A 13,725-nucleotide genomic window follows, 5' to 3' on the forward strand; every position below is an offset into this window, starting at 1 on the left:
GCTAAGTAGTGACACAGGCAGGACTAGAACCCGGGTCTTAGAAGGCTCTGGTCTTGGGAGGCTCTGGTCCCGGGCCGGGCTCTGTGGCCACACACATCCACCTGGTTTCTGTCCGTTGGTTCGAGTGTACAGTGGACATTCCGTGATGCCTGCCGCCCATCACAGCCCAGGGGCACTCAGAGAAGCCATCCTATCCAGTCCCCAGAGGAGCTCTTGGGAGGGAAGGTGGAATCCTGACTCTAGGACTGAGCATTCTCCATGAAGTCTGATGTCAGCCAGGGCTGATCCGTGACCGCCAGCAGGGAAACCACGTAATCTCATTGTGCCAGACTGGCTTGGCAGAAAGATTAGATAGCAACATTTACTTTGCCATTAGCCTTACCTGACACTTGGCTTTGAGGGGCCTTGCGAACTGCACTGCTAATGCAGGGCACAGGTGTTCAGAAATGTTCCGTGAACATAGCAAATCAAGCGATGGAAGGAAATCTAAAAAAGTGAATTATGGCAAGCCTGGCATGGAATATTAAGCATGACAAGTGTTACTGAGCGGGTCTGAGAGGCCTTGGGATGGCTGGTCCCCTGGGATCTTTCAGTCAGGGTCTCACCCCAGGCACGTGGTCATCCAACAATACAGAGAACATTTTTCCACGCCCCAGTCCCAGATCTGTGGAGTTTCTCCAGGTTTTAAAAATGAAGATTTTAATTAAGAACATTTTTGGGCCCAGTTATTGCAAATAATGTGTGTTCATTGCAGATATTTATAGGTTAATAAAAATTTTTAAATGACTCAGCTCCACTACCCAGAGCTATCCACCATTAATGTTGTGAATGAATATATTTACTTACTTACAAAAATGAGGCCACACAATACCGTACACATGGTTTTACAACCTGATATTTATTTATTTATATTCCAGTTTTATTGAGATGTCATTGACATACAGCCCCGTGTAAGTGTAAGGTGTACAGCATAATGACCTGACTTACATACATCACGAAACGATGACCACGATAAGCTTAGTGAACATCCATTTTCTCATACAGATAGAAAATTCAAGAAATAGAAAAAAATTAGTTTTCTCGTGATGAGAACTCTTGGGATTTACTCTGTTAACAGCTTTCATATATAACATACAGCAGTGCTAATTAAATTTATCAAGTTGTACATTACATCCTTAGTACTTATTTATCTTATAACTGGAAGTTTGTACCTTTTGAGGGCCTTCATCCAAGTCTCCCTTCCCCTAATCCCACCTCTGATAACCGCAAATCTGATCTCTTTTTCTATGAGTTTGTGTCTTTGTTTTTGAAGTATAATTGATCTACAACACTATGTTATTTCCTGTTACACAGGGTGCTTTGGTATTTCTATACATTTCAAAATGATCAACGCAATAAGTCTGGTTACAATATGTCACCATACAAATATATAATTATTGACTGTATTTCCCACACTGTACATTTCACACCTGTGACTCATTTATTTTGTAACTGGAAGCTTGCACCTGTTAATCTCTTTCACCTGTATCTTTCCTTCTCCCACCCTGCTCCTGTCTGGTGACTACCTGTTTGTTCTCTGTATCTATGACTCTACTTCTGTTTTGTTATGTTTGTTCATTTGTTTCATCTTTTAGATCCACACATAAATGAAATCATACAATATTTGTCTGTCTCTGTTTCACTTATTTCACTAAGTATAATACCCTCTAGGTCCGTCCATGTTGTTGCAAATGGCAAGATTTCCTTCTTTTTTATAGTGGAGTAACATTCCATTGTATGTGTGTGTGTATATATATATTGCAAATTTATATATGTCACATCTTCTTTATCCATTCATCTATTGATGGTCCCTTAGATTGCTTCCATATCTTGGTGATTGTAAATAATGCTGAAGTGAACATAGGGGTGCATCTATTTACTAATTTCTTAAGTTCAAATGCATTTTAACAACCATGCATTTTACTCCCCACCACGTGTCTACGGTTTTTGACATCATACGTTACATCTTTTTGTTTTGTGTATCCCTTAATCACTTATTGCAGCTATAGATGATTTTATTACTTTTGTCTTTTAACCTTCCTACTAGTTTTAAATGTGATTGACGTACTACCTTTACTGTATAAATGCCTTTACCAATGAGATTTTTCCTTGTGTAATTTTCATGTTTCTAGTTGTGGCCTTTTCTTTTTCACTTAGAGAAGTCCCTTTAGCATTTCTTGTAAAGCTGGTTTGGTGGTGTTGAACTCTCTTAGCTCTAGCTTGTCTGTAAAACTTTTGATCTCCCCATCAAATCTGAATGAAAGCCTTGCCAAGTAGAGTATTCTTGGTTGTAGGTTCTCCCCTTCCATCACTTGAAATATATCATACCACTCCCTTCTGCCGCAGAGTTTCTGCTGAAATCTCAGTTGATAGCCTTATGGGAGTTCCCTTGTATGTTAAGTTGTTGCTTTTCCTTTGCTGCTTTTCATGTTCTCTCTTTATCTTCAATCTTTGACATTTTAATTACAGTGTGTATTGGTGTGGTCCTCTTTGGGTTGATTCTGTTTGAGACTCTCTGTGCTTCCTGGACTTGGATGACTGTTTCCTTTGCCAGGTTAAGGAAGTTTTCAGCTATTATGCCTTTTTTTTCTTTTGAATTTTTTTTTTTTTTTTTTTGTCTGCGTTGGGTCTTCGGAGCTGTGCACAGGCTTCCTCTAGTTGCAGCAAGCGGAGGCTACTCTTCATTGTGGTGTGTGGGCTTCTCATTGCTGTGGCTTCTCTTGTTGCGGAGCATGGGTTCTAAGCGCACAGGCTTCAGTAGTTGCAGCACACAGGCTCAGTAGTTCCAGCATGTGGGCCCTAGAGTGCACAGGCTTCAGTAGTTGTGGTGTATGGGGTCAGCTGTCATGGCATGCGGGCTCTAGGGCATGCAAGCTTCAGTAGCTGTGGTGCACGGGCTCAGTAGTTGTGGCACACAGGCTTAATTGCTCCGCATGTGGGATCTTCCAGAACCAGGGATCAAACCGGTGTCCTCTGCATTGGCAGGCAGATTATTGACCACTACCCACCAGGGAAGTCCCTATTATGTCTTTAAATATGTTCTCTGCCCCTTTCTCTCTCTCTTCTCCTTCTGGGACCCCTATAATGGGAATATTAGTGTGCTTGATATTGTCCCTTTAACTCTCCTTATTTATTTAAAATTTTTTATTATTTATTTATTTTTGGCTGCGTTGGGTGTTCGTTGCTGCATGTGGGCTTTCTCTAGTTGCGGCGAGCAGGGGCTACTCTTTGTTGCAGTGTGTGGGCTTCTCACTGCGGTGGCTTCTCTTGTTGCGGAGCACGGGCTCTAGGTGCATGGGCTTAGTTGCTCTGCGGCATGTGGGATCTTCCCAGACCAGGGCTTGAACCCGTGTCCCCTGCATTGGCAGGCGGATTCTTAACCACTGCACCCCAGGGAAGTCCCTCCTCATTTCTTTTCATTCCTTTTTTCTGTTAAGCTTCCGTGATTTCCACTACTCTGTCTTCCAGCTCACTGATCTGCTCCTCTGTAACATTTACTGTTGATTCCTTCTCGTGTAGTTTTCATTTCAGTTATTGAATTCTTCATCTCTGTTTGGTTCTTCTTTATATTTTCTAACTCTTTGCTACAAACGTCTAACTTCTCAGTCTGTTCATCCAATCTTCTCTCAGTTTCTTTGATTATCATTATGATCATTACTTTGAACTCTTTACTGGGTAGGTTGCCTATCTCCTCTTCACTTAGTTCTTCTTCTGGGGCTTTATCTTGTTCCTTTGTTTGGAATGTATTCTTCTGTCTCTTCATTTGGCCTAATTTGCTATTTTTATTTCTATGTATTTGGTAGGTTGGTTACATTTTCCAACTTTGGAGAAGTGGCCATCTGTTGAAGACGTCCTATGCGTCCCAGCAGTGCACTGCCCTATAGTCCCAGAGTTATATGCTCTAGGGATGCCCTGTAATTGGGCTGTGTGGGTCCTTCTGTTGTGGTGAGCTGACCACTGTGGGTGGTCTGGTAGGTGTGGATGGCCCCCAGTCTAGTTGGTTGCCTGGCCCTGCCTTGTGCAGAGACTGCTGGCCCCTGGTAGGCAGGGCCAGGTCACAAAGCTGCTGGTTGCAGGGCCCTGGAGGTCCCAGGGCCAGTGCTGGCCTGCTGGTGGTCAGAGCCAGGTTCCTGGGTCTCTGGTGGCAGGGGCCTGGGGGTCCCAGAGCTCATATCAGCCCGCTGGTGGGTGGGGCTGGATCCTGGGGCAGCTGGTTGGGGGACTCAAGGTGTCCCAGAACTGTTGGGCAGGGTCAAGGCCCAGGGGATCCTCGGGCTGGTACCCACCCACTGGTAGGTGAGGCTGGGGCCTGGGGCTAATGCCAGCCCAGTGGTGGGTGAAGCTGGGTCTTGGAGTTTCTGCCTATAAGGTCAGGGGGTTCCAGGGCTGGCGTCAGCCTGCTGGTGGGTGGAGCTGAGGCCCAGGGGGTCCAGGGGCTAATGCTGGCTCACTGGTGGGCAAAGCTGGGTCCCAGGGTCTCTGGCTGCAGGGCCCTGGGGGTCCTGGGGCTAGTGCTAGCATACTGGTGTGCAGGGCCAGGTCCTGGCCCCTCAGGTGGACAGGGCTGTGTCCCAGGGTGGCTGTAGGCTCAGAGGGTCTCAAGGCAGCATGCCTGCTGGTGGGTGGGGCTGTGTCTCCAACTGGCTAGTGCAACCTGATTTTAAAAGAAAAACTAAGTGTTCATGTATTTTCCAAGTGATTTCTTAAAAGTTTACATCATTATTTTTTAAACTTAAAATATAATATGCACACAGAACAATGCATGTCATAGGGAATAGCTTGATGAATTTCCACAAATATATCCATGTAACCGCTATCCAGATCAAGAAACAGAATGTTACAAGTACCCCCAAAGCTCCCCCAGGCTCCCTTCCGGTTACAAACCCAGACCCCAGAACCAAGTGTAATCACTGCTCTAACTTCAAACAGCAAAGATTACTTTGGCCTATTTTTGTACCTTAGATAAACGGCACCATGTAGCAAGCATGCTTGTGTGTCCAGCTTGTTTGCTCAAAATTATGTTTGTGGGATACACACCAGTATTGTGTATAGGTACAGATCGGTTATTTTCATTGCTGTATGTATTTTCCCACTGTGTAAATATACACTATATTTATCTCTCCTCTAGTTGATGGGCATTTGGGTAGCTTCCAGTGTGGAGTTCTTAGGAATCGTGCTGCTATGAACATTCTAGTACATGCCTTTTGGTGAACGTGTGCATGCATTTCTGTTGGGTATAGACCCAGGAGTGGAACTGTTGGAGCACAGGGTAGGCAGATGTTTAGCTTTAGCAGGAAATGCTAAACAGTTTTCCAAAGTTCTATCATTTTGTACCCCCACCAGCAGCATATGAAGGTTCCACCTGCTCCACGTCTGTTCTAGTGGGTATAAGGAGGTGTCCTCTTGTAGTTTTGATTTGCATTTCCTGATGAATAGTAACGTTGAGCACCTTGTCACGTGCCTATCGGCTCTTTGTATGTCTTCTTTTAGGAAGTATCTGCTCAAGTCTTCTGCCCATTAAAAAAATTAGGGTGTTTGTCTTTTATTACAATTTGTAGGAGTTTTACAACAGAAATTTAATTTGTTAGGAGCAAAATATCTTTTCCTAAAACATTACGTGCACGTGATGCCATTATAGAAAAAGGAGGACAACGGAGTTGCTCAGGCAGCAGAGGGGATGAAGACCCACCAGCCCCACAAGACGTCTCTATGGAACCCTTGGGAATCAAAGGAACACAGTTTGAAAACCCCAGCGCAGTCCATCTCCCTGGGGCAGATGGAACAAAGCCCCTTCCACCCAGACAAGTCACCAGGGCAAGGAGGCAGATGAGAGCCAGTGGCAGTAAGGCATAGGTGCCCGGGAGCACGATAATGGCTAACATCTATAAAGGCACCCATGTGATGTGAATTAAGTCTCATTTCAACAACGCTAGGAAGTAGGTACTCTGGTTTTAATGATGGGGTCCAGAGAGGTTCAGTAACTTGTTAAAGGGTTACACAGCTGGCAGGGGCAGAGCTGGGGTTCAAACCCAGGCTGTCTGGTTCCTGAGTCCACACTTGTGCCTCTTCTGCTGCCTCTTAGAATGTGGCATCCCAGGAAGACACACACACACACACACACACACATGCACACACACACACACACACATACACGCCCAATTTCAGAGCTCCCAAAGCCCATCCCTGGGGTCCAGCCTTGAGCAAATAGAGTTGTTGACCGTGGATAAGGCGACATACAGGTAGTGAGCTCTGCTCTGTGAGAGGTATGTAAGCAGAGGCTGAGATGCCATCTAGCAGCTGGTGCAGAATAGATATTCCATACAGATTAATTAAGTGAATGAATGAATGAATGAATGAGTTTCCCCCTGGGGATAGCAGGAGCCTGCTCGCCTTCAGGGGCAAAGACCATGGGGAGTGAGAGCCATCCTGGGCTTCGATAACCCCAACTCTGTGGGTCCTTGACTAGGGGGGTGCAGGGCACTGTGGTCCAAGCTCTTGAGGACAGGCAGGAAGCAGAGAGGAGGCAGTAGTTCCTGGGGCAGGAATATACCCACGTAGAGTCCAGGGAAGGGAAAGGCATAGCCAGAGCCTTAACCCCAACCTCCCACGACCAGGCTGGTCGGCCTTCAGAAAGGGTTCTGACATTTGCTTTGGGTAAAATGCAAGAGAAGGCCTTGGGGGAGGCAGAAATTTGAAACTGGTCCGAGCAAGGGTTAACTGGAAGCAGACAAGGAAATGTTTGGAACCTGGGAGTGGGCTGGCAGGGGATGGAGTTATTAACCAGGGTACGGAAAATTCCTGAGAACTGGAGCGTAACCAAGGAATTGGCTTGAAGTCCCACAGCAGGGACAAAGGGATTCTCGGAAGGCCCCTGCTGCCCCTCGCAGCCCCTCACTCCTCCTCATTGTGCCTCCTCTGAGCTGGACCTGCCCAGGGCTGCAGCACGAACCTACTGGAGATGGTGGCCTGGGTGAACCCCACTTGGGGACAGAGGTCAAGGTTCGTTCTGCTGATAATGGGTCTCGCCCCACCGGCCCCCATCTGCTTTGTTCTCCATATCTCTAACGCCACATTGCTCCCCGGTGAGCACAGCTCTGGACCCGATCCTCTGTGCATTTTCTGATCCAATCTGATTTGATGGAGGCCTTGTTCTTTCTTGCGATGACCTGGGTCCTGGCTTCTGACTGGTATCTTTATCATGTTTGGTTACAGCGGAGGGAGCTGGGTGTGACGGGGGTGTGGAGGGGTGTATTTAATGCGTTCCTGCTCCAGATGGACAAAGCCATTCTTAAAGCAGCCGGGGGACCCAGCCCTCCCCGTCCAAAGGGCCTGCGGCGGCAGCAGCTTCGGGCGACTTCACGCCTTGGCTGACTTGGGGGATGAGGCCGCAGTTGCAGTGGAAGGCTTTGCCATCTTCTCATGCCCTCCTGCCTGCCTTGCACCACCCGCCGTGGCTGGGTTCCTGAGCACCCAGACACCTCGTGATGCCTTTGCCTTGTTCATCGCTTCCTTCATTCATTCATTCCACGGGCGAGGCATATGCCTGCTGGTGGGTGGGGCTCAACAGAGGTGAATCAGCTGTGAATTTTACTCTTAATGGGTTCACATCTGAATGGGAGGAATAAGACCCATTTTAAAATCATTGTAAGACAGAAAATGACAGTCATAGTTAACTAGAGCAGGATACTGAAAAGAGACAAAGTGCTATGGGGCATTTAGAAAAAGGAGCTCACTTCCAGGGTGCATCCAGGAGGCCGCCATGGAGGAGGAGGCATTTGATCTCTCTTAATAATGTTTGGATTGGAAGTTAAAATCCCCCAGGGGGAATCACGTTTTCACAGGGATCTGGACTTGGCACACGTTGGGCTAATGGTTGAGCATCAAACACACCAGCTGACCCTGTGGAATGAGCTTTGGACCACTAGGAAAGGTAGAGGAGGGTTCCGAGACTGGCTGGAGGCTCCGAAATCACATTGCTGGTGTACAGGCAACAGCAGCCTCGCAAGTTTTCGCAGCAGGAGGCGGACCTGTGTTATGGGGACTGGAGCCCTAGGCCTACCTCCTCTGGCCCCTTTGGCCCAGGCCATGGTCCCCATGGTTGGCTCAGGTAAGGCTGTAGGCAGACCGCTACCAATGGGTCATACGGGCAGGGGTGGGGAGGGGAGGTGTCACAGTCCCAGTTCAGTGCTGAGAGCTGTGACTTGGGCTGGAAGAGCTTGCCTTCCAGTCTTCCCGTAGGTCAGCCTGGGCCATTTGACCTCTAGTGGGCGGCACCCTCCCTGGCCTCTGGGCCTTGACGTGTGCTGATTCCTCTGAATGCGCTTCTCTCTCCTCACCTGGTATAGGGGTCAGAGTCCTTGCAGGAAGCAGATGGCCGCCCAGAGATTTGATTGAAAAGGCTTAGGGAGGGGCTGTGGGGAGCAGGGGTGGGGAGCAGGGTGACCCCCAAGAGGGATGCTGGGAGGCACAGGAGCCAGCGGCACTGGGAGTGGGGAGAGGCCAGGGAGGAAGCAGCACCACCAGAACCTGGGGTTCTTAAATATCTATTTATTTATTTGGCTGCGCCGGGTCTTAGTGGCGGCATGTGGGATCTAGTTCCCCGAGCAGGGATAAAACCCAGGCCCCCTGCATTGGGAGCGTGGAGTCTTAACCACTGAACCACCAGGGAAGTCCCAGAACCTGGCGTTCTGAAGGCAGAGGGATGCAGGGCCTGGGATCACAGAGCACAGCAGTGAGTGTCTGTGCCCTCCCCACCTTCCGATCTCCGCTAGGGCTTCTAGGCCCACCCTAGGGGCCTGTGGGCAGCCTCCTGGGCTCTGAGCAGGGCAGATCCCTGAGAAAGAATCTGGAGGCCAAGGAAAAAAAAGGGCCCCTGGTAGCTCCCATCTCCCTTAGGTTTTAGCACCATCCCCCTCTGCTGTCCTGTCCCCCAGCACTAAGAACTTGTGGCCTGACCACACGCGGTGGACTGTGAACCCAGGACACGGACAGGGTCTTCCCAGCCTTTCATGGCAGCACCTGCTCCAGCCTGGCCCAGAGCGTGGAGAATGTAAAGACGGAGCTGATAAACAGGGGTCGGGCCTTGGTTCAGCTCCTGCCTCCTTGTCAGTGAGCCTCACGGTCCTCATTTCTAAAATGGGCATTAAAACCTAGCCTGTTGGGTCATTGATAGAATGAAATAGGTCCATAGTCGGCAACAGAAAAATGTAGGGCCCTTCTCTCCTCACTTCTGTTGTGGGAAGGAAAGAAATGTGACCTTGTTATGGTCAAAGCACTAGAACAACATTATGAGAGATGAAATCATTCATAACTTCCCCTTTCTAAGGTAAGTCTTTTTTCTTTTTTAATTTTTAAATTAAAACATTTTTCTTGACAAGTAGTTGATTTACAATGTTGTGTTAATTTCTGCTGTACAGCAAAGTGGCCCATATATATATATACATATATATATATATATATATATATGTATTCTTTTTCATATTCTTTTCCATTATGGTTTATCACAGGTATTGAATAGGTCCCCTGTGCTATACAGTAGGATCTTGTTGTTTATCCATCCCATATATAATAGTTGGCATCTGCTAATCCCACACTCCCAGTCCTTCCCTCCCCCACCCCCCTCCCCCTCGGCAACCACAAGTCTCTGTGCCTGTGAGTCTGTTTCTGTTTTGTGGATAGGTTCACTTGTGTTGTCTTTTAGATTCCACATATAAGTGATATCATATGGTATTTGTCTTTCTGTTAAGGTAAATCTTTTCTTTTTTGAATATTCCCTTCATTATCTTTTTGTTGGCAGGAAACATCTAAAATTTTAGAAAAACTTTTTATTATTTTAAGTTTTTTGGCCATACTGCGTGGCATGCAGGATCCTAGTTCCCCGACCAGGGATCGAACCCGTGCCCTCTGCAGTGGCAGCGTGGAGTCTTAACCACTGGGCCTCCAGGGACGTGCCTAAAAAAAACTTTTTGTTTTGAAAATATTACAAATCTACGGAAAAACTACAAGAATAGGGGCACAAACTCCCATATATACTTCACCCATTATTGACATTTTACCATATTTACTCTGTCTCTGCGCGCGCACACACACACACACACACACACACACACACACACACACACAGTTACTACATTTTGCTCAGATAATCTGAGTCGGTTGTAGACATCATGACCTTTCCTCCTGATCTTTAGTGTGATTCTCCAAAGAACAAAGACATTTGCTTACAGAACCATAGATTCGGGAAACTTAACACCGATGCAACACTATTATCTAATACATGGCAATGTTCAGATTCCGTCAATTGTCCTAAAATTGCCCCTTTTAGTGATTTTTCAGCTCCAGGGTTTTACCCAGGGTCACATATTATTTTTGGTCATCTCGTCACTTCACTCCCCTTCAGTCTGGAATGGCTCCTCAGCCTGCATTTGTTCCTGATGCTGACAGTTTTGAAACGTGCAGGCCAGTTTTGTAGAACGTTGCTTGATTTGGGGTTGTTTGATGTTGTCTTACCGTTAGATTCAGGTTATGTGTTTTTTAGCAGGAATATCATAGAAGCAATGCTGTGTCCTTCTCAGTGCATCATATCAGGAGGCACATGATTTGTCCCTTTACTGGTGACATTAACTTTGATTACTTGGTGAAGGTGGTGTCTCCCACCAAACTTCTCCACTGCAGTTATTGGGCTGTGATTATGAAGGTATTCAGCAGGGAGATGCTATGAGAACGTATAAGTAACCTGTGGCCCATTTAATCTTCACCCAAAGTTTAAGCAACCATTGAGGATTTCTGCCTGAATCAATGATTGACATGATGCTTGTAGAGTTGTAATTTTCTGTTGTTTCTTTTACATTTCAGTTATTTATTTATTTTGGCTGTGCCATGCAGCATGTGGGATCTTAGTTCTCTGACCAGGGATCAAGCCCATGCCCCCTTCAGTGGAAGCATGGAGTCTTAACCACTGGACCTCCAGGGAAGTCCATACATTTTTCACATTGTCATTCTTTGGTAAGGAAGAGATTTCCTTTCATCTTATTTATTTGTTTATTTATCTGTTTATATTTATTTATCGGTATGGACTCACAGGTTCTTGTTTTAGTCAGTGAGTTATAATCCATTATTATCATTATTTATTTCATGCTTAAATTTCCCATATCTGGCCCATGGGAGTCCCTTAAGCTGACTCCTGTATTCTCTTGACACGTCCCAGGTTTTTTTTTGTGTGTTTATTGGTGTTATCGGCTGAATCATGTCCCCCAACCCCCAACAAATCCATTTGTTGAAGTCCTAACCCCCAGTACTTCTGAATGACTGTATTTGGAGGTAGAGATGATTAAGATTAAATGAGGTCACCAGGGTGGACCCTAATCCAATCTGACAGGTGTCATAAGAAGAGGAGATTAAGACACAGACACACGGAGGAAACACCCTATGAAAACACAGGGAGAAGACTGCTGTCTACATGCCAAGGAGAGAGACCTTAGAAGCAACAACCCTGCAGACACCCTGATCTCGGACTTCCAGCCTCCAGAACTGTGAGGACATAAATGTCTGCTGTTTAAGGCACCCAGTCTGTGGTATCTGGTATCGGCCCATGCAGACTGATACAGTTGGCAATGTTTATACCTCTTGCTTTTGCAGAGTTGTACTGAGCATGAGCCAATGACATGGTGTTTCCTTAACACTGATTTCACATAAATTTGTCACCAAAATATTTATTGACCATCTATGGTGTCCCAGGCTCTAGTTGAGGCACTGGAGATTCATCAAGGATCAAGACAAACCCAAATCCCTGCCCTCATGAGTTTATACTCCAGGGAAGGACACAGATAATCAAAGATAAAGAAATAAATGATAGGGCTTCCCTGGTGGTGCAATGGTTGAGAGTCCGCCTGCCGATGCAGGGGACACGCATTCGTGCCCCAGTCTGAGAAGATCCCACATGCCACGGAGCGGCTAGGCCCGTGAGCTATGGCCGAGAGGCCCCAACAGTGAGAGGCCCGCGTACTGCAAAAAAACAAAAACAAAAACAAACAAACAAACAAAAGATAAATGATATAGTGTGTGAAATGGTGATGTGGGAGGAAAGTGAAAGCAAGGGAGGGGACAGGGAGGGTTGACATTTTAGATAGAGGACGGGTCATTTGCCTATAGATCTGAAGGAGGTGAGGAAGGGAGTGTAAGTGTGTTTGTGACCCGGGATTCAGGCTGCAAATCTGTGGCCATAGTCCACACTCATCACTTTAAGAGCCAGGAGCCGATTCCTTCTGGGTGATAATTTCCCTGATGTTAGAATCTAGGGTGGTTTCCAACTTTTACTGGTATAAATCAAATCCCTGGGACAATATTTATAGCTAAATATATATATTTGGAATCCATTTGTCAAAGTGTGATTATCAGGTCTAAATGTGGGAGAGTTGATGTGACAGTGGTTTCATGTTGCTAAATAGCCCTTACAAGTATCAGTAGTTGGAAACAATGGGCAGGTCCCCCGGCAGAGTGGTAAGACCATGCGGAATGTGCCTGCAATATCCATCTTGGCCACTAGATGTCAGTGCTTCACCACCCGTTCCAGGATGCTTTTTCTATGGGAATCAATTTGCTCCCTCAGGCAACTCCAGCAAAGCGAAGGTCCTCTCTTTGTCGGAAGCCGCTGTCTTTTATAGAATAATGCTCAGCTTTCCCCTGATCTTAAACGCCATTCCTGAAAAACCTAAGACAAGCATAAGATAAGGGGAAAAACTGCCCATATTGCTACCATCTTTGTGTAACCAGTGTTACACACATTTGGTCCTTCTCTGGGGTACGAGTGAAAGAATAACAAACAGCTCATGCTACTGTGTGTCAGGCACTGTCCTAAAGGTTTTCTATAGATATTAATGTAATCCTCACTATAGCTCTAGAAGGGTTAGGGACTATTCTTTCCTGTATATCTATATATCTGTCTGATTGAGTTGTATTTCAAATATCATAATTTCTACCATTTAAGGTGTACAGTTTAGTGGTTTTCATATATTCATGAAGTTGTACGTCCATCATCATGATTTAAATTTAGAACATTTTCAACACCCCAGAAAGAAACTCTGCACATATTGGCAGTAAAACTCTACTCCCTTCCCTCCAATTAGAAAAGACTATTCAAGGCTTCCCTGGTGGCGCAGTGGTTAAGAATCTGCCTGCCAATGCAGGGGACACGGGTTCAAGCCCTGGTCCAGGAAGATCCCACATGCCGCGGAGCAACTAAGCCTGTGTGCCACAACTACTGAGCCTGTGCTCTAGAGCCCGTGAGCCACAACTACTGAGCCCGTGTGCCATAACTACTGAAGCCCGTGTGCCTAGAGCCCATACTCTGCAACAAGAGAAGCCACTGCAATGAGAAGCCCGCGCACCACAACGAAGAGCAGTCCCCACTCACCACAACTAGAGAAAGCCCACGTGCAGCAAGGAAGACCCAACACAGCCATAAATAAGTACATAAAGGAATGAATTTATAAAAATAAAATAAATAAATTGCATTTCTCTGATTTAAAAAAAGGACTATTCATTTTTTAAAAGGATTTATGTGTTTATTTATTTATTGTAGTAATAACATTTAACATGAGATCTACTATCTTAACGAAATGTCAAGTGCACAATACAGTATTGTTAACGATAAGCACCGAGCCGTACAGCAGATCTCTAGAACTTACT

This window comes from Orcinus orca, chromosome 8, assembly GCF_937001465.1.
Source record: "Orcinus orca chromosome 8, mOrcOrc1.1, whole genome shotgun sequence".
NCBI lineage: Eukaryota > Metazoa > Chordata > Mammalia > Artiodactyla > Delphinidae > Orcinus > Orcinus orca.